Source organism: Sciurus carolinensis, chromosome 10 (assembly GCF_902686445.1).
Source record: "Sciurus carolinensis chromosome 10, mSciCar1.2, whole genome shotgun sequence".
Classification (NCBI taxonomy): Eukaryota; Metazoa; Chordata; class Mammalia; order Rodentia; family Sciuridae; genus Sciurus; species Sciurus carolinensis.
The window spans coordinates 72131800-72159180 of NC_062222.1; positions in this window are offsets into that span (position 1 = coordinate 72131800).

Here is a 27381-nt window from a genome sequence, read left to right on the forward strand (position 1 = left end):
AAAATTTACTTAAGATGAGATGTGGAAACCAGAGGTTAGGATAGGAATAAATGTGAGAGAAAAGGTAGAAGGGTCTGTGGATTTGAAAGATATCCTGGAGTCCAAATCAACAGGACCAATATTTTTGCATTTAAGAGACTTAAATAGCTATTGATTTGCAGTGATTTTAAGAATATATTTCCTAACAAGTCCTCGGAGAGCAGTTATTTTATGTGGCAAGTTAAGTACAGAGCTGTATGTTTGAAAAGTCAGCTGATCTTGGGGTAGATGAATAAAAGTTAAACAGTCTTGGATAGAGGCCATCTCATCTCCCTTTGAAAATGGGAACCCAGGCCCAGGCAAGATTCTCTTCAGGAAGTAATTCTTTAAATCTACCTGAATGCACCAAACCAGTAATGAAGACGTCAATGTCCTCTGGCAAAGACTGTAGGTGATAAGAATTTTAATGGAACAATTCAAGAAACCAATTTTTGTTATCTTCACCATTAAAAATCTTAGTAAGGCACTCATGCCACTTGTAATTTCCATTGCACTCCTGTGTAACTTCTTGTGCCCTTCAAACAAAATGAGCAACACGATTTTGCCTCGCTGGTCTAAAAGAAGCTAGATGCTGCAAAGGACTAGAAAATTAAAGCTGAAGGGAATGTGCCAATAATAGTGACTTTGGTTTTGGAGGAATTGATCTTACAGTTAGTTCCTCTTTCTGGCAAAGGTAGATAACAAGGTCAGTTGTGCATTAAGAACACACCCAGTTTGTGATCCTGAAATTGTGTCCTTTACACAAGAAAACTCCATATTCTGAGCTGCCAATAGTGGTTTAAAGAGGGGGATGTTAGAGTCCATCGAGGTTTCCTGTCCTTGTCCTCAGTATATCGGGCAGCAAAGGATTTATGAGACTCACAAGGCAGAGTCTGCACAGAGCTCACAGAGCTTAGAGCACAGCAGGTTCCATTCACAGAATCAAAAGACATGAACAAAACCTCCAGCCCTACCTGTGTCGTGCATGGAAGAACAGCTCGTACTCATATAGCATTTATGTTCAAGGCACGGTCCCAAGAGCTTGATTTAGCTTCAAATTCAATTATTATATATAAAAAAAAATCAAGGTTCAGGAAAACTGGGAAGTTACTGAGTTAGAATTGAACCAGATCGTCTCTGGTATCCTTGCTCTTAGATGCTCTATTCTGCTGCCGGCGCTAAATACTGAAGACCGTTGATCAGTTTACATGCAATTGTGTAGTAGCATTTTTCATCTTTCTTTCTTATTTATTTTTGCATTGGGAAAATCAACATCTGTGTCTCTGGCAAAAGAAAATGCAGCAGTGCTCCGCAGCCTTTGTGGCTCAGCACACGGTGAAACCACGCTGACAAGCTCTGAGAAGCGCTTAGGCTTCGTGCTAGTTCAACTAGGGACAAACTCCAATGTGTTCACTGAGAACAAAGTGAGTTCCTGCAAGTTGAAGCTGCTTTCCCACCACAGCTCACTTGCATCCAAGCCAGAAAGCCAAGGAAGATGCAGCCTGTGACATGATGTGTGCTGTGTCCTGACTTATCTTCTGCCATTAAGTTTGATGAAAGTTAATATGACAGCACATTGGCAGGGAGTTTCATGACATTTCCCATCTACTTAAAAATTTGTTTTATATAAACACCAATGTAGATCACTCAGGCACTGTCATAGGGAATGGTTTTACTTATTTGTGGACTAAACAACTACAGATTTTCCACAGGACTATAATGAAAGAAAGGTACAATCCTGAGCTCAATGGATCTGTGTTCAAAGAAAAGAGCTGAAACACTCATTATGGCTCTGCAGTTCCCCTCAAAAGTCAACTGTTTTTAGAAGTCAGTTGTTGGGTCTCCTTGACCAAGCTTCCCATTTCTCAGGGCAAAAGGAGACTATCAGTCAGGAACTGCCTCAGCTTCCTTTCTCCAATGCAGTCATCTTTCTGCATCCATTCATATTTTCTGTCCTTCCTGTCTCAGAGGTGGGTTCCTTAGGTGGGCCTCCCAGAGGTGGGCTGAGGAAGGAGGACCTGCTGGAACAAGAATACACAGAGAAATAGGACAGGAACAATATCCACAGGCATACCTTAGAGTATTAAAAAATAGTTGAGCATAAAGATGGGCTTTCAGAACCGTAAGAGAAAAAGATATACTAAAATAAATGTTTCTAGATTGAGGAATTAACAGTTCCATTTGAATAATAAAATTGTGTGTGTGTGTGTGTGTGTGTGCGCGTGTGTGTGTGTGTGTAGAGAGAAAGCAGAGAGAGAAAGAGAGAGAGAGAGAGAGAGAGAGAGAGAGAGAGAGAGAGAGGCATAGAGCTAGATCACCATTACTGCAACCTAGGTTCTTGGTTGCCAATAATAGAAACCGATTCTGATAACTGAAACTGAAAAACATGTTAGAAGGATTTTAGGTGGGTCACTCATTTAATCAGAAACCCATCAAACTATCTTAACTGCCACCTATTATGGTTAATAAGGTTATTCACTGTCCATAGGTATTTGAATGAGGCATTAACCAGGCGTCAAAGTTAGGGGCAAGCCTACCTCTTGCTCCCCAAGCAGTGTGTCCTGCTCTGTGCCACATCATCCAGAGGAAAACATGTTTAAGTCCTTGCACAAAAGTTCTGTCTACATCCCCAAGCTGTGCATTCAAGGGTCTGAGCCCCCATCAGGGTGCCATTTTCTAGTTTAAATGAGGGCAAGCTGTTGATGAGTCATGGTCTGATCACAGAACTAACTTAGTTGGCTGTAGCCTCAGACCCTAAATACCACAGCTGACACCCCTGGACCCGTGTTAAAGCCATAAACACTAAAGCAATTTTGAAACTATTTCTGCTGTTTTGTCTCACTGACTCCACTAAATGGGAGTGGTCAACAGTCCAAGCCAAAGTCTTTTACCCACAACCCAGTGGTTTGGGATGTGGGAAAACAAGGGTCTGACTTTTTGACTTCCCAAAATCCACAGCAGCAATTCCACATATATCAAAAATAACTCAGACGCTACAAAACCAAATTTCCAGTTGGTTTGTTATGATTAAAAAAAAAAAAACTAAAAGAAAAATTATATATTTTTCAGATCTGATTAAGGACATTAGAACATAAAACAGAAGAAACTTCAAAAGCAGAGACATGTAGCACAGAATTAGAAATTCTGCATCAAAACACCCTTTTATGAGAAAATTATATAATTTATATATTTTATAAGAAAATTATATAATTATAAGAAAAATGAGAAAATGAGAGAAAAGAATAGATCAATAAAGCTCTGATCAGCTTACCATTATTATTAAAATTTATCATTAAAAATTTCTCAGAAATCAATATTTAAAAAACCTTGTTGAAGAAATGGGCAAAGGGCATAAACAGATGACTAACAAGAGAAATAAGGGGAAAAAATGTGAGAAACGTTTCATCTTTGCGTTTGTCTGTCCCACACTTGTGCATTGGAGCTTGCAGGGGCTGCAGAGCCAGGCCCAGGAGCTGCTGTCCTCAAGGCCAGCCTGCCATGCATGATGAGGTTGGAACTGAGACAGGAGAGTTTAGAAAAGTCAAATCCAAGAAAAATGACTAAGCAGGGCCATGACAGAGACTGAGAAGTTAGTGAAGAAGCCCAGATTAGACAAGTCAAAGGTGCAGGAGGCTCTCACTGCATTAGCTCATTTATCTTCAAACAATTATAAGGTAGATTTTTTTATAGTTTCTAATTCACAGAGAAAAAGCCGAAGATTTTGCTGAGGAAGATACATGGAGCATGTCAGAGTCAGAATTTGAAACTAACAATGTTCACAGTTAACCACTGTTTTAGTTTCCAACTTGCCAAAAAATATTTATGGTATTTATACCCTGCCATAAAACAAGCAGGATCATAACTGTGGATTCATAATCATCATAACAATTTTTGTGCACCACTGTGGCTCAGACAATCATACTTAATTTCCACCTGGAACTGTGAAGAATGATCTCGTCACATGGGCGGAGCACTCAGAACCCTAGGGGTGGGCCTGTGGGTGTGGTGATTTACTGGGCCTTGTTGGGGCTCCTGCTTCTGTCCTGCCACCCTCACACTTGGCGCGACCCTTTTTTCCTGAGGAACAACGGTACAGACAAAAAAACTCCTCCCTGGGCAGAAGTGCTTCCATAGAGATGCTGAGCCCTTTCTTGGAGCCTCCCCCTCCTAGCAGCCCTCCCCTCCAGGCCACCCGCCCCTCTTCCTCACTCTTTGCAGCTGTAGAATCACCACTACATCTCTGCTCATTGTAAGTGACCAGACTAGGCAAATAGGAAGACGGATGGTTCGTCAGGGAGATTTGGGCCACCATGATGGGAAAGGTGCAGAGGAAAACATTATGGCCAGAGGCTCTTTGAAACACGCTGACAGTTGACAGATGAGCATCCATAAAATGACAAAGGCCTCCCTGTGTAAAGCCTTTTGCCACCAGTGCTTCTCCCTGGGAAACTAACTGCCCTCAACTGTCAGTGGAAATATTATTATTTTTTTTCTGGCAATTATTCTCATCCCTGTTTCTCTAACCAGAGAAGAGCCTGCGTTTTGCACATGTGAGTGTTCTCCCTCTGGCCACTGCTGTGTGTCCCCCTACTTGGATTCCGTCCAGAAGAAGTGATCAGTTGTTCTGTCAACTGAATGATTATAACCAGGACAGTCAACTGGAACTCGTATGAAACCAGGGGCATATATCGGGAGAATCCTAAGATTTTTTTTTTTTAAATTGGTTTTGATGATCTCTAAGGAGCTGTGAAATGCACAGGTCTGCACATACTCACAGAGCTTTGAGTCTGCAGCAGACAATGGCACTAAAAATGATGCTGTCTACGTCCTCAAAGAAGCCCTGCTGATGTGACTGCAGTTTCTTATTCTGTTTATTTTGTCTGTCCCTTTGCTTTCGGCAGTGGAGAATATTAAAAAGGGAAGGAGAGGAATGAAGACAGAGGAAAACTGAGGGGATTAGGATATTGTAACAAAACTTGATGACTCCAAAATTGAACCCTCCTCTTTCCTACAGGATTCCTTTATCGTGGAAATCAGCAGGAGGCATTTTCTCTTTCCAGATAAAAACCTTGAATTCAGAGTCCCTCTGATCCTTGCTTTTTCTCTAGAACAGTGCTATTCAGTTGGATTTTTTGCAATGATAGAAATATTCTATATGTGTGCTGTCCAGTAAGTGGTTGCATGTGACCTTTAAGCATTTGAAATACAGCTGAAGTGACTGATGAACTGGACTTTAAGTTTTTATTTAACTTTAATTCATTTAAATTTGGGTTTAATTTTTAATTTTTTCTTGGTTCATTGTGATTATACACAATAATGGGATTCATTATGCCATATTCATACAGGCACATAATTTGATCAAACTCATTCCTGCTTATATATAATCATAATGCACTAATTAAAATTATAATAAATAATGACAATAGAAGAGAGATTAATGGAGTAGAGCAGGTGGACTGGGGAGAGAGGAGGAGAGGAGGGGGAGGGAAATTTGGGTTTAAGGTAGGCACTTGTGACCAGTGGCCTTGGACGATGCTGTTGAACAGCTGCCGTCATGTCCACCTAAGTGCCGTATACTGAATATCCAGCCCCTGTGTGTGTAAACTTCAGAGGAGGAACTAGAAACTAGATTCACATCTCAAGTACAGAATCTTCTGAGATTCTGATCATTTATTAATAGAGGGTTAAGGGCTGATGTACCGCTTCCAGGAATTCCCTATAGTCACCCCTTCTCCCTATCTACAGATCTTTCCTTTTGAGCCTAACCTTGGAATTTTCTGTTTCAGCTCCAATCTTGAGCTTAATGCTATTTCATGCCTTTGTAAGAGTGGATTCTTTGCTTCTTTGGACCTCAGACCTATTTCCATTGGCACCAAGTGAGAATTTCCTCCCTGTTAGCCACCTGATCCGCTAGCTTGGACAGTGTCTCCTGGGCTCTGAGCCCAGGAAATGTATGAGCAGCTTTTCCTCTGCTTCTCAGCTTGGCTTCCATCTTGGTCATGACACCTGCTGACTTCCAGGGCCCTCGGTTCTGATCTCGAAGTCTTTCTCCCCCAGGCCTTCCTGTGTTTGCTCTCCAGCTTTGCGCTTCCACCTGCATCCTCTCTTCCTCATTCTATGGTCTTTAGCTTGGCTCTTTTCAAGTCTTGGAATTCCCAAGTCATGCACTCAGTGGGATCCCTTTCTTGTGTAGCTTCAGAACTCAAATACATTTGGTATGTGAAAGAAAACATCCTTGTTGTCCCAATTCCTAGCACTGTTTACTCTTAACTATTTAAACTTTTAAGCTCTGTGGCTACCTTTGCATTTTCTTTTCTTTTTCTTTTAAGTTTGTTTGTTAGTCATCACCCTTGCTGGGAAAATCTTTAGTTCTTTTGTTTCCTATTTTTCTTTATTCTATTGTTTTTATTTGCTGTTACATCTTTTATTGTTTCATTCCCCCCCCCACATTATCATAATCCATTAACCCATAATACAAATGCCTTTGGGAGAGGCCCTTTTAAATTTTTGTGACAATATTCAATTAGAGATGTTTATGTATTTATTTTATAGCCCCCTCAATGGAAAAGTTCTCCCCCTTATCATTAAATTAACATGAAAAGGCATACAAAATATTTTGTACCTTGTAAAATGTCATATAAATGTGAATTTTTGTCATTCTTATTTCAGCAACACCCTTGGAGAAACACCCTTGGTGTTTGTTTCATAGTAGTACAGTGACTATCTTCCAGGAAATTTCCTGCTGGCCAGTGGAGTATCTCTGGCTGCCATTATCAAGATATAGCTCTGTCTCATTCTTACTGACTGAACCAGAGGTGCATGGTGGCCTTTACTGGACAAATGTTTTTCTCTCTTTGGACTTTGATTTGAAATTTAAAGACAGGCAGTCAGTTTGAGTTCATTCCATTGGAGGAAATGTCAATGTAGAAGCCTTACCAGGGAAGTCTTCTACTTCACAAGTGGACTGAGAATGTGAAAAAGTAACCAAAGTCTTCAAACAAAAACAAATATAATGCCGAGAAAGTGAAAACCCTGAGCATAATCTAGTTACTTCCATGCTGTTCTTGGTCTGGTTAGTCATTGTATGAAGCCCAGTCTGTCATCATAGGGTAAAGAGATAGAGAGGATGAATCCAAAGTCATCATTATCTCAGCAAATACAATATACTGTCTATCCTGTTGATGGTTCAAGACTTGTAAATAGTAGAGAACAGGAGTTGTTAGTGGTAGAGTCATGGCCTTGTGAGGCACTTGTGCAAACTGCTTGCTTTTGTAATGTCAGGGCCTAGGGAATCTTGGGGGGTAATCCCATGAAATCCATTGGTACATTCCCTCTTGTCAGGCACCATGACTCTTATACATGATAAATAGCTATGAATCCCAATCAAGTCATCTTTAGCAAACATTTATTTGGTATGTAGGTCCCTACTTCATCCAGCATCTGCTTCCATTTCTCATCACGTCTGTAGGCAGACTCACATTATGTCTGTGTGGGGGTGAGAGGAAGGAAAGATGAGTCCCAGAGGTCCAGGGGAGAATGTGAGGATAGAATTCTATTTTTTCAATCAGTGTGACTGTCTTTGACATCTCTGGCTTCAAGTGACATATCATGATGTTCTCAATAATAATAATAATGATCTCCTGTTTCTTGTTTTCATGTTCAAACTGGAAAATGTTTGTTTCTAACACATTCTCACATAGTCTACTAAGACCAAGGTTTCTGCTTCTTTGTCTAACTTAGGCTCTACGATTGTGTGGACAGGTGATTTTTCCAGTGTTACTGGAGTCTAATTAAATGAGGAGAAATGAAAGCACAGGAACCACCATCCATTCTTTCCTAATGCAAATCATGTTGCAAAGCTAAATTCTCCTCATGTCAGGGTCACCCATGCTTTAGAGAAAGGAGTAGAGAGGGGTTCCCTATCTTTAAGGGATAATCATCTCTCAGATTTGTGGACAGAGCTGCCAGAATGGAATCATAGAACCTGGTCCTGGTCCTGATCCAACTACCCTCAAGTCCTTCTGTTCATACCATGGACATTTTTCTTAAATAACTGCATGAGGCCTCTTTATTGAAAACAAAATGGAGGTAATCACACCCATCCTACATTCTCACAGAGTTGGCATAAAGATGAAATGAAATAAAGTATATGAAAGTGCTTAGAAATAATAAAGCATCACAACAACCAACAAGTATGGTTTTATACGATGGCAGACCAGACCAATTTAAGGTATGTGTGATTTACTTGCACGTGTGTGATTTTTCCTTGGGTTCACTCTCTGGTTTCTTTTGGCCTCATATTTAAATGTTGACCTTACTTCTCCTTTTATAAAATACGTTTTCACTCATTTTATCTTAACAAAAGGAGAATATTTCACTGCAAATTCAAGATAAAAAAGAAATTTGCAGCTAAAGGTCTATAGGGGGAAAAACGCTAAATGAGTCCATTAACGATAACTAAAAAGTCAGTCCATCACAAATGGAAAAGGCAAGTAAACAGTCACATTTAATGAAATCTAGTTAAGGAAATAAATTACTCTCTATTTCTCTTTTCCCCAGTGCCAGAGTTTCATGACTAGGTTTTTGAAATCAAGTGTTTGGAGATAAAGTTAATTTTAAATGTGGTTTCTTAGCTATTTAAATAGCAAGTCTTTCTCACATGTTTACTTAAATGCACACACAGAGCTGCATGAAGTCCAAACACTGAACCCTTTATATACTGAGACTATGTAGTATCAGTACAAATGAGACCCTACGTGATAAGAAACATCATGCGTATACCCCTTCTTTCGTGTTCTAAATGGAATTTTTAGAGATAAAATCCTTGAAGTGAACAAATCAAAAAAGTTAATTTTTTATCCTAATGAAAAGCAGGCTTGCCACATAGTTTCGTACAAAACATCATATGATAGTCTTCTTTAGACCATTAGGTAGTCACTTCTTTAAAAAATGTCCAACAAATTTTCCATAAACATTTATGAATGCTTACTATATACCAGTGGATATTTTAGGTATTTGGACTTTATCTTTACACAAAGGGAAACACATTAAAAATTACAACGTAACATTAGAAGGTAATACATTTGGGGGATGGGGGAAGTGTACCAGGCATTGAACCCAAAGATGCTTAACCACTGAACCACATCCCCAGCCCTTTTTAATATTTTATCTAGACACAGGGTCTCACTGAGTTACTCAGTGTCTGGATAAGTTGCTGAGGCTGGCCACCATCAACTTGGAATCCTCCTGCCTCAGCCTCCTGAGTCACTGGGGTTACAGGCATGTGCCATGTCCAGCAATAAATTGTTTTATTTGAAAATTTATTTATTTTGATTCATTGTACACAAATGGGGTACAACTATTGTTTCTCTAGTTGTACATGAAGTAGAGGCACACCATTTGTGTAATCATACATGAATAAATTGTTTTTCAATGAAATACATACTAAAAGTACTTTTTTGCTCAACAGTTAAAATAAATAATAATAATTTTTCTGTTCTCTAATCTATACAAATAATAGTGATTTTCATCATCTAAAGTCCCATTTCAACAGGAAGGATTTTTTAAATGGATTTCTTTGCAAAGCACACACAGTGATAAAGCTATATTTTATTAGTATATTTTTAAATCAATAATATCCCACCCACCTTCCTTCTATGCACACCATGAGATGCAGTGTTAATAGTGAGAGGTGAATAATTAATAGACATAATTTTTCTTTGTATTTTTGCTTTTCTTCCTAGAAAATTGAAGTATAAATAAATTTTGAGGCCACAGTTGTTCATTACACAAATTCACCTGCTTGTGGGCATTTCTCCAGTGGTTGGAGAAACAGCAGAGTGGAAAGAATACTGGGTTGAAAGATGGAGCCATGATTCTACTTCTTGCCTTGATGCAAATTTATACTAAATATACATGAGTGCACTACATGCCCTAGATTTAAGTTTCTGTATAGGTAAAATGAGAGTTGCATTAGATGACCTGAAAGGCCACTGTTAGATATAAAATCTCTACTTCCCACTGATAGAAATAAGACATAGGTCAATACATACCTCTACACATGGTGAAAAAGGTGTAAACAAACCTATCATTAAATAAAAGTCAGACATATTTAAAAAGTAAATGGTGAATTTTTAACTATAAATAGATTAAATCCGAACATGCAATGAGTTACATTTAATTCCCCAAATCACAGACAATAGTTTGTGATGAAGGTGTGAATACCAACACATAGTTCATCAAATGAAAGCCTTTGCATTTCCCACCCCAAGAACTACTGAGAGGTTGAATACTCCATTTTTTTCTCCCTGCTCCTGACAGGATATATTTGATATATCCTGAGAATATATTTTAAATTTCCTGTCATTCTTACACATGTAGCTCGACGTTCCAAAGCCAGGAGCTTATGAGACCATGTGATATTGTGTCTGAGTCAATGACTTATGTACTATTCTGGTCCCACCACATTCAGTCAGTACATATTCCCAGATCCACCAACACAGTGCCTACTTCATCACTTGGTGGTCCCCAATGGTGTCCTCATGGAGGTGTGACAGGGCTTCCTCAAAGGGTTTCATTCTGTGCCTTGTTTCTTCCATTTTCTCCTAAATCTCTTTAAATTATATATTTCCTTCATTCAATAATTTTGGAAAACACTATGCTATAAATGAAGGACACAAAGTTATTCATGGTACACAGTATGATGGTGAGGGACAGGCATGATTACAAGTTTTTGCTAAACACAGACTCTAGGATTCGGTAAGAAGGTATGGTAAGTTCCCCTCAGGCTAGTGTGGAAGCCTTTTGATTGACACCCTCCAATTATAGAAAATATTTTCCCAGGGACAATTCACTGCATCTAAGATTGCATGCATACAAGTCAAACCTGTTCTAATCTCCCAGTAAGTTTTCTGCCAGTTTAGGGACTATTTTTATTCCCTTTACACGAGAATCTTCATATTAGTAAATTCTGGGACTATGAATTCCAAAGTTGTCTTTACCATACCAAAATTCTTTCATGCCAGGTTCATGATGTAGACATACCACAGAGTAATGAGAATAGGAATAGCTGTTTTCAAATCTCAGTTCCAATACTCTCTGGCTGTGTGGTTTCAGGTAAGTTATTTAACCTCTTTGAATCTCAGTTTCCTCATCTTTATAATGGGGACTTTTAAGGTTATTAGAAGAATTAAATTGAGATTCCTGTGATTTATGCATTCTTAGTTCATGATAGGCCCTTAAAACTGTTAGCTTTTGTTATTCCTCTAACCCCTGGAACTAATTTTCAATATGTATGTATAATGATAACGATTGAAAGAAATTGTAAAAAATTAGAACAGTGGATCATGGGATAGAGAGTGGTTGATCTTTAATGATATCTCATTATCTGCTACTATACTTTTATATATTTTTTTTCTTTTCACAGGTAACACTTGTTTATGGTAGAAAATGTACAAAACCACATAAGTTAAAAAGAAGAAAAAAAATCTCATCTAAAATCTCATAACTTAGAGATATCAACTGTCAAAATGAGTGTGTTAAATGCTAGGTTAAGACAGTGGTAAGCTTGTCAGAAAATATCAATTACATTTTTAGAAAATAGAGGATAGATACTAATGAAAACCTGACTTAAAAGGAGATAAGGAGTTGAGATACTCAGCCAGGTTTTTGGCAGGAGGGCCTTGAAGACTCTACTTGTGTGCATGTACCTAACTAGACTAAGGGAACCCAGGTCCAATTAATCAATAGAATCAAGAAACTCCAGCTCGTTTAGTGCAAGCAATGGGCCATTGTGAGCCTTAGTAGCTCTGACCTCTGGCCCTCTTCCTTTGGAAAACAGAGGTCACTTTGTCAGACTCTACTTCTTTCCACTGAGTTATCCTATAATATAATCAGGCTCAACTTCCAGCCTTGCAAAGGGTCCTAGGTTATACTGTGACCCTTCTTACCCCATGTTTCTGTCTCAGTGATTGTTGAGCCTTCGTGCTATGTTACAGGAGAGTGACTTTGATGCCACACATAGCCAGTTTTATTCATACTATCCCCTGACCTCCTTAGACCTTATCAGCCTTACTTATCCCTATAGTTATCACTGTCTTAAATACTCATACATTTTACTCTTTTCTTTGTTTTTCTGTCCTGCTCTGATCTCTAGAATGAGAATTCCATGCCTATAAGAACTTTATTTCATTCTCTGGAGTATATCCAGCACCTGGTACATAGTAGACACTCAATAAATATTTGTTGACTAAAAATGAAAAATTAAAAAATAAAACTAAAGCATAATGATACAGTTTGAATGTTTGTGGTCTCATGTTGAAACTTAATCCCCAAAGCAACAATATTAGAAGGTGGGGCCTTTGGAAGGTGATTAGGCCACTGAGGACTCTTCTCATGGATGGAATTAGTGCCTTGTAAAAGAGCTGGAGGGAACTAGCTGGGCTCTTTTGTCCTTCTTTACCCTTTGACATTACACCATGTGAGAACGCAGCATTCATCCCCTCCAAAGGATGCAGCAGGTCACCTCCTGGAAACAGAAAGCAGCCCTCACCAGATAGCAAGCCTTCCAGTGCCTTAATATTGAACTTCCCGGGGGCGATCCAAGATGGCAGACTAGAGGGGGACTGCATCCCCAGTTACTCCAGAACCCAGGAGTTAAGAAGGGGAGGCATTGAGAGACTCGGACCAAAATAGAGCCACGGGTGAGTCTGCCCACTGGGTAAAGCTCGGCCCGGGTGGCAGGCCCAGATAGAGGTGGCTTATCGGAGCAGGGCAGTGCAGCTAGAGTCTTCCACAGACAGCCCTGCACACTCCGGTGTTGGGCCCCTCCCACACAGCCAGCTTCTCCAGGTTCTTGGAGCAGGCCCCCTAGTGAGAGCCTTTCTGATCAGAACAAGCCCAAGTCCCGGAGCCTGCGCGGCATACTCCGGCCCGCAAGCGGCTTCAGGGACCAGGACAGGGCAGTCAGAGACTTACCCAAGCAGCCTGGCCCCCAGCAGTGGGAGGCGCCTTTCAAGGCTAGCTTCTCGGAACAGACCGCCCAGTGAGAGCCTTTCTACATAGAGCCAGCCACAAGTCCCCAAGCCAACGGAGAGCTTGGATCCGTAAGCAGGCTCTGGGATCAGGGCAGGGCAGCCAGAGACTTCTCCGGCGGCTCTGCCCACTCCGGCCCGCAGGCTCTTTCCACAGGGTGATCCAAGATGGCGGACTAGAGGGTGACTGCATCTCCAGTCGCTCCAGAACCCAGGACTCAAGAAGGGGAGGCATTGAGAGACTTGGACAAAAATAGAGTCACGGGGTGAGTCTCCCCTACTGGGTGAAACTTGGCCTGGGCGGCAGGCACAGATAGGGGTGGCTTATCAGAGCAGGGCAGGGCAGCTAGAGTCTTCCACAGGTAGCCTTCCACACTCCGGCGGTGGGCTCCCCCCACACGGCCAGCTGCATGGTGGAGGCCCCCAGAGAGAGCCTTTCCGCACAGAGCCAGCTCCAAGCCCAGGAACCAGTAGGGGGCTAGGGGCAGCTTTCTTTGGAAGCACTGCATTATCAAGTTCCTCCAAGACATCAGGCTACTGAAGGCTGGGAGGTGATACACTGGAAATCTACCAGGACACTATAGGCCAATAGAGGAAATCTGCAATATCTCAGATTCCCACTGACATCTGACCAATATGAGAAAACAAGGGAAGAAAATGTCCCAAACAAACCTAGATACTACATCAATAAAACCCAATGACAGCACAGCAGAAGAAATGTCAGAAAGGGAATTCAGAATGTACATAATTAAAACAATCAGGGAAGCAAATGAGGAGATTAAAGAGCAAATGCAGGCATTGAGGGAGGAGATGAAAGAGCAAATGCAGGCATTAAATGATCGCACCAATCAACAGTTAAAAGACCAAATACGGGAAGCAAGAGATCATTTCAATAAAGAGTTAGAGATACTGAAAAAAAAACAAACTGAAATACTTGAAATGAAGGAAACAATAAACCAAGTTAAAAACTCCATAGAAAGCATAACCAATAGGGTAGAACACCTGGAAGACAGAACCTCAGACATTGAAGACAAAATATTTAATCTTGAAAACAAAGTTGGCCAAATAGAGAAGATGGTAAGAAATCATGAACAGAATCTACAAGAAATATGGGATATCATGAAAAGGCCAAATTTGAGAATTATTGGGATTGAGGAAGGCTTAGAGAAACAAACCAAAGGAATGAACAATCTATTCAATGAAATAATATCAGAAAATTTCCCAAATTGGAAGAATGAAATGGAAAACCAAGTACAAGAGGCTTATAGAACTCCAAACATACAAAATTACAACAGACCCACACCAAGGCACATTATAATGAAAATACCTAACATACAAAATAAAGACAGAATTTTAAAGGCCATGAGAGAAAAGAATCAAATTACATTCAGAGGGAAACCAATAAGAATATCAGCAGATTTTTCAATCCAGACCCTAAAATCTAGAAGGGCCTGGAACAACATTTACCAAGCCCTGAAAGAAAATGGATGCCAACCAAGAATCTTATACCCAGCAAAACTTACCTTCAAATTTGACGATGAAATAAGATCCTTCCATGATAAACAAAAGCTAAAGGAATTTACAAAAAGAAAGCCAGCATTACAGAACATTCTCAGCAAAATATTTCATGAGGAAGAGATGAAAAACAATGATGCAAATCAACAACAGGAGGCGCTAGCCTAAAGGAATAGCCAAATAAAGGAGAAACCAAATCATGTCCAAAAACAAATATGAGTCAAATGACTGGGAATACAAATCATATCACAATAATAACCCTGAATGTTAATGGCCTGAATTCATAAATCAAAAGACATAGACTGGCAGATTGGATTAAAAAGAAAAATCCAACAATATGCTGCCTGCAAGAGACTCATCTCATAGAAAGAGATACCCATAGACTAAAGGTGAAAGGATGGGGAAAAACATACCATGCACACGGACACAGCAAAAAAGCTGGAGTTTCCATCCTCATATCAGATAATGTGGACTTCAAGCCAAAACTAGTCAGAAGGGATAAAGAAGGACATTTCATACTGCTTAAGGGAAGTATAAATCAGCAAGACTTAACAATCATAAATATCTATGCCCCGAACAGTGTCTCATCCATGTATGTCAAACAAATCCTTCTCAATCTCAGAAACCAAATAGACCACAACACAATAATACTAGGCGATTTTAACACACCTCTCTCACCACTGGATAGATCGTCCAAACAAAAATTGAATAAAGAAACCATAGATCTCAATAACACAATCAACAATTTAGACTTAACAGACATTTATAGAATATACCATCCAACGAAGAGTGAATACACTTTCTTCTCAGCAGCACATGGATCCTTCTCTAAAATAGACCATATTTTATGCCACAAAGCTACTGTTAGCAAATACAAGAAGATAGAGACACTACATTGTACTCTATCAGATCATAATGGATTGAAATTAGAAAGAAATGAAAGAATAAAAAACAGAAATTTCTCCAATACCTGGAGATTAAATAATACACTATTATATGATGAATGGATAACAGAAGACATCACGAGGGAAATAAAAAAATTCTTAGAAGTAAACGAGAACAAAGACACATCATATCAAAATCTCTGGGACACTATGAAAGCAGTACTTAGAGGAAGATTTATTTCATGGGGCGCATTCAAAAAAAGAAGTAGAAATCAACAAATAAACGACTTAACACTACAGCTCAAAGCGCTAGAAAAAGAAGAGCAGACCAATACCAAAAGTACTAGAAGACAGGAAATAGTTAAAATCAGAGCTGAAATCAATGAAATTGAAACAAAAGAAACAGTACAAAAAATTGACAAAATAAATAGTTGGTTCTTCGAAAAAATTTAAAAAATTGATAAACCTTTAGCCACACTAACAAAGAGAAGACGAGAGAAAACCCAAATCACCAAAATTCGGAATGAACAAGGAAACATCACAACAGACATGAGTGAAATACAAAACATAATTAGAAGCTATTTTGAAAATCTATACTCCAACAAAACAGAAAACCTCGAAGACATCAACAAGTTTCTAGAGACATATGAATTGCCTATACTGAACGAGGAGGACATACACAACTTAAATAAACCAATTTCAAGCAATGAAATAGAAGAGGTCATCAAAAGCCTACCAACAAAGAAAAGTCCGGGACCAAATGGGTTCTCAGCCGAGTTCTACAAAACCTTTAAAGAAGAGCTCATTCCAATACTCCTCAAACTATTCCATGAAATAGAAGAGGAGGGAACCCTCCCAAACTCGTTCTATGAAGCCAATATCACCCTGATACCTAAACCAGACAGAGACACATCGAGGAAAGAAAATTTCAGACCAATATCCTTAATGAACATCGATGCAAAAATTCTCAACAAAATTTTAGCAAATCGCATACAAATATATATTAAAAAGATAGTGCACCACGATCAAGTGGGTTTTATCCCAGGAATGCAAGGTTGGTTCAACATTCTGAAATCAATAAATGTCATTCACCATATCAACAGACTTAAAGTTAAGAATCACATGGTTATTTCAATAGGTGCAGAAAAAGCATTCGATAAAATACAGCATCCCTTCATGCTCAAAACACTAGAAAAAATAAGGATAGTGGAACATTCCTTAACATTATAAAGGCCATCTACGCTAAGTCCATGGCCAATATCATTCTAAATGGTGAAAAACTGAAAGCGTTCCCCCTAAAAACTGGAACAAGGCAGGGATGCCCTCTTTCACCACTTCTATTCAACATTGTCCTTGAGACTCTAGCCAGAAAATTAGACAAACCAAAGAAATTAAAGGGATACAAATAGGAAAAGAAGAACTCAAACTATCCCTGTTCGCTGACGACATGATTATATACTTAGAGGAACCTGGAAATTCCACCAGAAAACTTTTAGAACTCATAAGGGAATTCAGTAAAGTAGCGGGTTACAAGATCAATGCTCATAAATCCAATGCATTTTTATACATAAGTGATGAATCTTCAGAAAGAGAAATTAGGAAAACTACCCCATTCACAATAGCATCGAAAAAAATAAAATACTTGGGAATCAATCTCACAAAAGAGGTGAAAGACCTCTACAATGAGAACTACAGAACACTAAAGAAAGAAATTAAAGAAAACCTTAGAAGATGGAAAGATCTCCCATGTTCTTGGATAGGAAGAATTAATATTGTCAAAATGGCCATACTACCAAAAGTGCTATACAGATTCAATGCAATTCCAATTAAAATCCCAATGATGTACCTTGCAGAAATAGAGCAAGCAATTATGAAATTCATCTGGAAGAATAAAAAACCTACAATAGCTAAAGCAATCCTAAGTAGCAAGAACGAAGCAGGGGGTATTGCAATAGCAGATCTTCAACTCTACTACAAAACAATAGTAACAAAAACGGCATGGTATTGGTACCAAAATAGACAGGTAGATCAATGGTACAGAATAGAGGACATGGACACAAACCCAAATAAATACAATTTTCTCATACTAGACAAAGGGGCCAAAAATATGCAATGGAGAAAAGATAGCCTCTTCAACAAATGGTGCTGGGAAAACTGGAAATCCATATGCAATAGAATGAAATTAAACCCCTATCTCTCACCCTACACAAAACTCAACTCAAAATGGATCAAGGACCTCGGAATCAGACCAGAGACCCTGCATCTTATAGAAGAAAAAGTAGGTCCAAATCTTCAACTTGTTGGCTTAGGATCAGTCTTCCTTAACAGGACTCCCATAGCACAAGAAATAAAAGCAAGAATCCACAACTGGGATAGATTCAAACTAAAAAGCTTTCTCTCAGTAAAGGAAACTATCAGCAATGTGAAGAGAGAGCCTACAGAGTGGGAGAATATCTTTGCCAACCATACTTCAGATAGAGCGCTAATTTCCAGAATCTATAAAGAACTCAAAAAACTCTACACGAAGAATACAAATAATCCAATCAACAAATGGGCTAAGGAAATGAACAGACACTTCACAGAAGAAGATGTACAAGCAATCAACAGATATATGAAACAATGTTCAACATCCCTAGTAATAAGGGAAATGCAAATCAAAACTACCCTAAGATTTCATCTCACCCCAATTAGAATGGTGATTATCAAGAACACAAGCAACAATAGGTGTTGGCGAGGATGTGGTGAAAAAGGAACACTCATACATTGCTGGTGGGGTTGCAAATTAGTGCAGCCACTCTGGAAAGCAGTGTGGAGATTTCTCAGAAAGCTTGGAATGGAACCACCATTTGACCCAGCTATCCCACTCCTTGGCCTATACCCAAAGGACTTAAAATCAGCATACTACAGAGATACAGCCACATCAATGTTCATTGCTGCTCAATTCACCATAGCCAGATTGTGGAACCAACCTAGATGCCCTTCAGTTGATGAATGGATAAAGAAACTGTGGCATATATATACAATGGAATATTACTCTGCAATGAAGAATGATAAAATTATGGCATTTGCAGGCAAATGGATGAAATTGGAGAATATCATGGTAAGTGAGATAAGCCAATCTCAAAAAACTAAAGGACGAATGATCTCGCTGATAAGTGGATGAGGACATATAATGGGGGGTGGGAGGGGTTAGCATTAGGTTTAGGGTTAGGTTTAGGGTTAGGGATAAGGAGTGTGGTAAGAATGAAGGAAAGAAGGACTGTATAGAGGGAAAAGAGGGGTGGGAGGGGTGGGGGGGAAGGGAAAAAAAATAATGAATCAAACATCATTGCCCTATGTAAACGTATGATTACACAAATGGTATGCCTTGACTCCGTGTACAAATAGAGAAACAACATGTATCCCATTTGTATACAATAATAATAAAAATTTAAAAAAATTGAACTTCCCAGCCTCCATAACTAAGCAACAAATGTATGCTATTAAAAATTATCAATTCTTGCTTTTATTTGTTGTGCTATGGGAGTCCTGTTGAGGAAGTCTGGTCCTAAGCCGACATGTTGAAGCTCTGGACCTACTTTTACTTCTATAAGATGCAAGGTCTCTGGTCTGATTCCGAGGTCCTTGATCCATTTTGAGTTTAGTTTCATGCATGGTGAGAGATATGGGTTTAGTTTCATTCTGTTGCATATGGATTTCCAATTTTCCCAGCACCATTTGTTGAAGAGGCTATCTTTTCTCCATTGCATATTTTTGGCCCCTTTGTCTAGTATGAGAAAATTGTATTTATTTGGGTTTGTGTCCATGTCCTCTATTCTGTACCATTGATCTACCTGTCTATTTTGGTACCAATACCATGCCGTTTTTGTTACTATTGTTTTGTGGTGGAGTTGAAGATCTGGTATTGCGATACCCCCTGCTTCACTCTTTCTGCTAAGGATTGCTTTAGCTATTCTGGGTTTCTTATTCTTCCAGATGAATTTCATAATTGCTTGCTCTATTTCTGCGAGGTACATCATTGGGATTTTAATTGGAATTGCATTGAATCTGTATAGCACTTTTGGTAGTATGGCCATTTTGACAATATTAATTCTTCCTATCCAAGAACATGGGAGATCTTTCCATCTTCTGAGGTTTTCTTTAATTTCTTTCTTAGTGTTCTGTAGTTCTCATTGTAGAGGTCTTTCACCTCTTTTGTGAGATTGATTCCCAAGTATTTTATTTTTTTCGATGCTATTGTGATTGGGATAGTTTTCCTAATTTCTCTTTCTGAAGATTCATCACTTATGTATAAAAATGCATTAGATTTATGTGCATTGATCTTATAACCCACTACTTTACTGAATTCCCTTATGAGTTCTGAAAGTTTTCTAGTGGAATTTCCAGGTTCCTCTATGTATATAATCATATCTTCAGCAAACAGGGATAGTTTGAGTTCTTCTTTTCCTATTCGCACTGAAAAGCTTTCTCTCAGCAAAGGAAACTATCAGCTATGCGAAGAAAGAGCCTACAGAGTGGGAGAAAATCTTTGCCAATCATACTTCAGATAGAGCAGTAATCTCCAGAATCTATAAAGAACTCAAAAAACTCTACACCAAGAATGCAAATAATCCAATCAACAAATGGGCTAAGGAAATGAATTGACACTTCACAGAAGAAGATCTACAAGCAATCAACAAACATATGGAAAAATATTCAACATCTCTAGTAATAAGAGAAATGCAAATCAAAACTACCCTAAGATTCCATCTCACCCCAATTAGAATGGCGATTATCAAGAATACAAGCCACAATAGGTGTTGGAGAGGATGTGAGGAGAAAGGTACACTCATACATTGCTGGTGGGGTTGCAAATTAGTGCAGCCACTCTGGAAAGCAGTGTGGAGATTCCTTAGAAAACTTGGAATGGGACCACCATTTGACCCAGCTATCCCACTCCTTGGCCTATACCCAAAGGACTTAAAATCAGCATATTACAGAGATACAGCCACATCAATGTTCATAGCAGCTCAATTCACAATAGCCCAGATTGTGGAACCAACCTAGATGTCCTTCAGTTGATGAATGGATAAAGAAACTGTGGCATATATATACAATGGAATATTACTCAGCCATAAAGAATGATAAAATTATGGCATTTGCAGGTAAATGGATGAAATTGGAGAATATCATGCTAAGTGAGATAAGCCAATCTCAAAAAACCAAAGGATGAATGATATCGCTGATAAGTGGATGATGCCACATAATGCTGGGTGGGAGGGGTTAGTGTTAGGGTTAGAGTTAGGGTTAGGGAGGGGGGCAAGAATGGAGGAAGGAAGGACTGTATAGAGGGAAAAGAGGGGTGGGAGGGGTGGAGGGGAAGGGAAAAAATAACAGAATGAATCAAACAACATTACCCTATGTAAATTTTTGATTACACAAATGGTATGCCTTTATGCCATGTACAAACAGAGAAACAACATGTATCCCATTTGTTTACAATAAAAAAAATTATCAAGGTAGTGGTATTTTGTTATAGAGAAAAAGGAATAGACTGAGTCATGGTTATGGTTTAGATATTAGATGTTTCCCCAAATCTCATGTGTGAGACAATGCAAAAAAGTTTAGAGATGAAATAATTGGGTTATGAGAATCTTGATTTAATAAGTGCATCGATCTCCTGATAGAGATTAACTGGATGGTAACTGCAGGCAGGCAGGATTGACTGGAGGAAGTGGGTCATGCCTTTGGGGTATATATTTTGTCCTTGTTGAGGGGAGTCTCTCTCCCTGCTTCCTGGTCATGTATTGAACCGGTTTCCTCCACCACACTCTTCCTCCATGAAGTTCTGCCTCATTTCTGGATCGCAGTAATGGGGTTGACCTTCTATGGACTGAGACTTCTAAAACTGTGAGCCCTCAAATAATTTTTTTCTCCTCTAAAACCATCCTTTTCAGGTATCTTGTTCAGAGCAATGAAAAAACTAACTAAAACAGTTATCTTCCAACAAATAACAATAATAAGTATAAAAGATTATCTCAAATCATTCACTATTTTGATGATGGAAGATGTTAAGGAGAGACTCCAGGGCATAAAATGGGGGAGGGAGAAGATGAGAAGGAAGAAAATTCTTTCTCATTCCTTAATATTGGACTTGTCTAGTGATGTGGGCATTGTCTATTGATGTGGAATATACACATCTCATACTCTACAGCACTGCTGGGTTAGAGCTTTTGCTTCTCAATCAGACTTCACCAAGTCCATTAAATAAAATTTTAAGAAAACCATGCATAAGGCCAGTGCACTGATCTACTAGAAATGCTATAAGAAAATCCTGTACTCCTGGTGGTTTAAACAACAGGAATTTATTTTCTCACTTGTCCTGGTGACTGGAATTCCAAGGTCATGGTGCAGGCAGGTTTGATTTCCTCTGAGGCTTCTCAAGAGACTTGCAGATGGAACCCTTTGATCCTTCTTCCCTTGGTCTTTTCTCTGTGCATGTTCATCCCTGGTATCTTTCTGTACATATTAATCTTGTTTTTATAAGAATAATTTATCATTAAGTTGAATTAAAGCCCACCCTAAAAACCTCCTTTTAACTTAATATTGGGTACCTTTAAAGGTCCTAATAGAAAATACAGCCACATGCTGAGATATTAGGGGTTAAAACTTCAATGTATGAATTTGGGGTGACTCAATTCAGTTCATAACACCCAGTTGTCTCATTTTGGGAAGCAAATTCACTCTAATTCATATAAATATAAACTTATTTTAATGAGCTTTTTAAACTCTGAGAGTTGCATGATTTTGTTCCTATATGGGTCTTTCATAGAGGAATTATCATTGGACATTGGACATTCACTGATGATTGGCAACAGATGTTCCTAATAAATAGGGCATATCTTTAGAAGGGTAAATTTCTCCAAATCTCTTCCAAATCTGATTCAAAACATTATGATAAAGATGCAGTGGTTTCCAAAATGTTACAAATCATTGGTTACCACAAGTAAGTCATGGATAATTAGATTGTCCTAAAAGTATTTGAGACAGAGACATATAAAAAAAATTTTATATGAAGTGATTAGAGCTTTTCCTACCAGATCTAATTTCTATTTTTTTCTTGAGCTTTAAACCGTACTTTAATTTTCAAAAACTGTAACCTACTGGTTGATTGAACCAAATGTAGAGTATTTGAAATGACTCACTATGGAGTGAGTCAAATCAACAATAGAAATGCATAGAAAAGCAGAGATAAGGTTTGGGAAAGGTGTAAGGTTTCATAGGGAAAATGGCAAATGCTAATTTTAATAATAAAAATGATACTAAATGCAGATGAATGTTAAATTAACACAGAATAAAAGAGAATAGCTTAAATAAACTGGGATTCACATATTACAATAGTATAGTTACGACAGAATGAACCAGACATGAACAGTTCTGAAAATTCTTTTTCAGCCTACTTCCAATTTAAAAAGTCAGACTTTTTTCCTGTACATAGTTTGATGTTTGTCTATACCATATATAGTAGAAAAATAAATTCTTTAGCAACCTAGAAACAGTTTATAAAACTCTTGAAGTTTAATTTTCTTTGCCAGACATGCCAATGTTAAACTGACAGCTATAAATTAAAGCTACATAGACAATAGGTATAAGTAATATAGAGCAAGTTAAGAATACTACATATACTGGATTTTTAAAAAAAATTACTTTACTTTCTTAATTCCTGTGTGCTTTGCAATAGGAATAATAGGGACTTTGTTTTCTTAGAAAAGATAATAACATGTAAGAGTATAACACAAATAAGATAATTTATAATACACTTGTACTTCAACAGCAGCCTGGTTCATGTCAACATCTTGGTTCTGAAGTTAAAATTGGAAGTACAATGCCTAGGACATAACAGTTAAGAAAGAATATTTATTTTAGAAAAACTGGAGCAAATCAAACTCTTAGGAGCCTTGAATCTCAAAATCATCTATTTACTATTATACATGTAAGATAACCTTAAAATTGCAGTATGGATGAAGATTATAACATTGACCAAAATATGATTTTTACTACACAAAATATGATCTAGCAATGGAATACAAACCATTTTATTTTTTCAGAAAAAAAAATGGCCATGGTTTGATAATTAAAGAATTTTGAATAAAGTCTAACAAAATTTACCTGTGCCATCAATTCCAAAAATTTTAATTCATAATTTAGTGCTCTGGTTGTATCTTCACTAACAAAATATTTAACCCCAAAAGCAGCAGTGATTTATAGCAACTCTGGTACCAACATGAAAGGAAACAAATGATTTAAAAAATGGTGTAAAAGCCATTTTGGATTTTAGTACAACACAGAAAATAATATGAAAACAGGTTTGTAATTTTATATAGACACACTCCAAGGAGTCTGTCAGTACTCAAAGTATTTTTATTGCTATATTAGCAAAGGGTTTTTTGGATATGTTTCTAAGGGCCACATAAAAATAGATTCAAGGAACAGATTAAATTGAAGTCCTAGATTAAAATGTTTGGTTTAAAGAATTTTCTACAACAAATTTCATGTTTATGAAAAGTTGTATAACCTTATATGAAAATGTCATGAAGTATTTCTCTACACTATACTAAATGTATTCCCCAAGAGGGAAAAATTAAAATATCTAAAATATATTAGATTAAGATTATAAGACCATCATAGACCTTTTGAACATGCATCTGTTTACAGAATTAACCATATACAAAATGTTAAACATATACATATAATGTAAACATATACAAAATGCTTATTTCATTAGGGACCATAAAGAAATGAGTTGGTGACAACTTTCCTTTGCACAACATTGTCAACTTAATTTAACCACAAACATGTCCTTGGTATGTGCATAAAAGAAATAGGTTCATTTATCCCTCATCAAATCATTCACAGGTTTACTTAGAAGTAAAGATAAAGGTGTAGAAATGTGAAGTATGTTGTGTAATTTTTCTTTCTTTCAAACCACATCCCAAGCATAGCATTAAGTAGCTTGAAATTATGAAATACTTAACTGGGCTTTTAGTTATCTACACAGACTGCTATAATGTAAATTAAGCTGCTCAAATTAGCACATCAAATAACAAAACCAGCCATAAAGCAGGCTGAAAAGCATTATATGTTTTGTATATGTGAGTTTTTAAATCATTTAATTTCTATAGAAAAATTTTATTCACAATATAAAGTGACAGAAATTGCCACAGGAATGATATACTGATTGCAATAAGGTTGCATGCAGCAGTAGCTTTGTATTTTATAGCTATTTTTGTTTATAAAAATTAAACCTCTCCAATCATGCTTACCACATGGTCTTAAGATTTGTAATGTAAGTGAATGAGGAATACTATACAGTTCAGAGAGAAAATGTCTCATCATTTTGAGTGTGAATTATCTGTACAAAACATGAAGTATTCTATTGAACCCTGAAACATGCATGTTTAGATTTGCTTTTTGTCCAATTTCAGGCTGTCTGCAATCACTTTATATTTATATAATACCAAGAGCATCTGTCTGTAATTGTGGTTGTATCAGCTGAGGTTGCAATGGTGGTGGTAACTGAAGGGGTACCATTGATTCCACCAATTGTCCTGGGTTTGAAGGTGGTGGAGGAGCCACAGTGTTCCCAGTACCTACAATTTCTCCATTGTAAAAGAAAAACTGACACTGCTAAATGAATGTTTCAACAACAGATTGTTAGATCTTAGTGGTAGACAGAAACTCCCAATTTTCAAAATCAGGTCCCATCAGAGTTGGCCAAAAACAGATGGATAAGTTGTCTGCTGTCGTTAGGTTGATTTTATTTTGTTGACTACCCTGTTTAGATGTGTTATTACATATCTGAATACATCATAGTTTACAGGATGAAACTTCTTAACAATTTCTTTCAAGGCATGAAGATGTTCTGCTTTATCTGGAATTTTTGCTGCTTCCAATAGCTCTGGATGAAGGGAATATGGAATTAAAGGATCTGAAAGATCTGCAAAAAAAGCTTTAAGAGCTCCAGCTACAGCATTTACTGTTACTTCCATTGAGACTAGATTGATATTATGCTCTTGATCAAACTGCTTTTGAATGTTGTCTTGATCAGTTTTGTTTCCACTTACATGGTAAAGTCCTTCAGTACATAATCCTGTATCTTCAATAAATTCCGCACATTTTTCAACAAACAGTGGTATGGGCTTCTCAGCTGTAACCAGATCCTGGAGGGGCATCCCAAAGTAATTACTTTCCCAATTTCTATGCATTGGTGGATTGAAGTTCTTAGTTTTCTTTTTCTCAAAATAGAGATCCCAAATTTCAGAATTGTATTTGGTTCTTTGTATTTATTTCCCTCATTTCTGCGCAAAGGTCTTCAAAGTCATATGGATCATCTCAGCATCTCTCCTGGCGTGCACTGCCAGAATGCACAGCCACAGATCTGATTTCATTCTTCAAAAATAGAAAGTAGAAATAAGGTAAGAGTATTTACAGCAAATAAATGGAATAGAGTAAAACTCTCAGATAATATAAAAAACATGGATTCTGCACAGAGCCTAGCAAGAGAAGGATGTTCTATGTATGGACCAGGAGAAAATTAAGTATAATTGAGGGATTTATTTTATTGATGGGGAAATTAATTCTTGAGAAGGAAAACTGCCTTCTCCATGAAGCAGAATATGAGTAGACTACACCTCTACCTACCACCCTTCATTCAGTGCTCTGGTTCTACCTAGTGAACAGACTTGAAATACAAAGGTGAACATCTTGACCTCTCAAAGGTGTTTCCAACCTTAGTGGAATGAAGTTCACAAATCATCATAAAGAATAAGTGCCACCAATAAATTTAGGTAGGAAATAAGAGTACCTAATGCAAAGACAGTAGAATCCAGATCCCAAACATATGTGTGAGCTCAGACCAGATTCTCCACTTCATTAAACCTAACCAGGTCATCTGCGTACTGGGAATAATGATCATTCTTGCCCTATATGCTTCACTAGGTTATTGATGAACAAAAAAGATAAAGGACCTGCAAACTCTTGGTAAATATTAAAGTGGTACTCAAATGCTTTATGTGAGAATTATTAATATATGCCAAAAATTTGTGTGCCAATGAGATCTATTTTTTAGGCAAAAAGTTGATTTGAAAATGTAATCTGGGCTAGATATATTAAGAATGAAAAATGTCAGTTTTATTTACTTTCCTTTGAAAAAATTAGTGCCAGCTGCATGAACCACCTCAGAGTTCAAGTTTAAGGAACACCATCTCCATTTTAATTAAAGTACATAAACTATAGCCTATGATGACAGCTACAACCAAGAGGAGATGGTATTAAAACCAGTAATTTTCTGGCACCATTCCATCGGAACTAGTCAGTTTAATAGAGGGTTGGTACAGAGCTTTAGGACTGAGCACTCTGAGGAGAGAACTCCTTTCTGGCAGGTCTGTGAAAATCCAATTAGCAACTACCATTAGGAATTAGCTATTGAAGATCACATCTATATAAAACCTAAATGCCCCTGTCACTACCAGTCTTTCTGTACAAAATAAGCTCATGCTTACTTTTTCCTGGAACCCCTACTTGTCTAATCTTCAGAAAATATCTCCTCTCAAAATATACCCTTGCTAAGTTTCCCAGAAGGCTGTGCTCAGGAATTGATTCTTCCTCCTCTTCCTTTCCTACTTCCTATGTCATCATGGTTGCCTCTGATTTTGGTGGGCACCATGAGAGCACCACTCTTCTGGGGCACTGTCCTCTGATGGTAATATCCACTGACATCTGAGAGCACCATCTCTGACCCCTGTCTTCTCCCATGTGGAAAGCCCAATTCACTTCAAGGGCTAAACACAGTGTAAGCTCCTATCAGTCCATCCTGTCAGCCTCAGAGAGAGGAGAAAGGCCTTCCAGTAGCCCTTCTCCCAAGAAGTCCAAACAACTTATTGTGCCAAGACTAG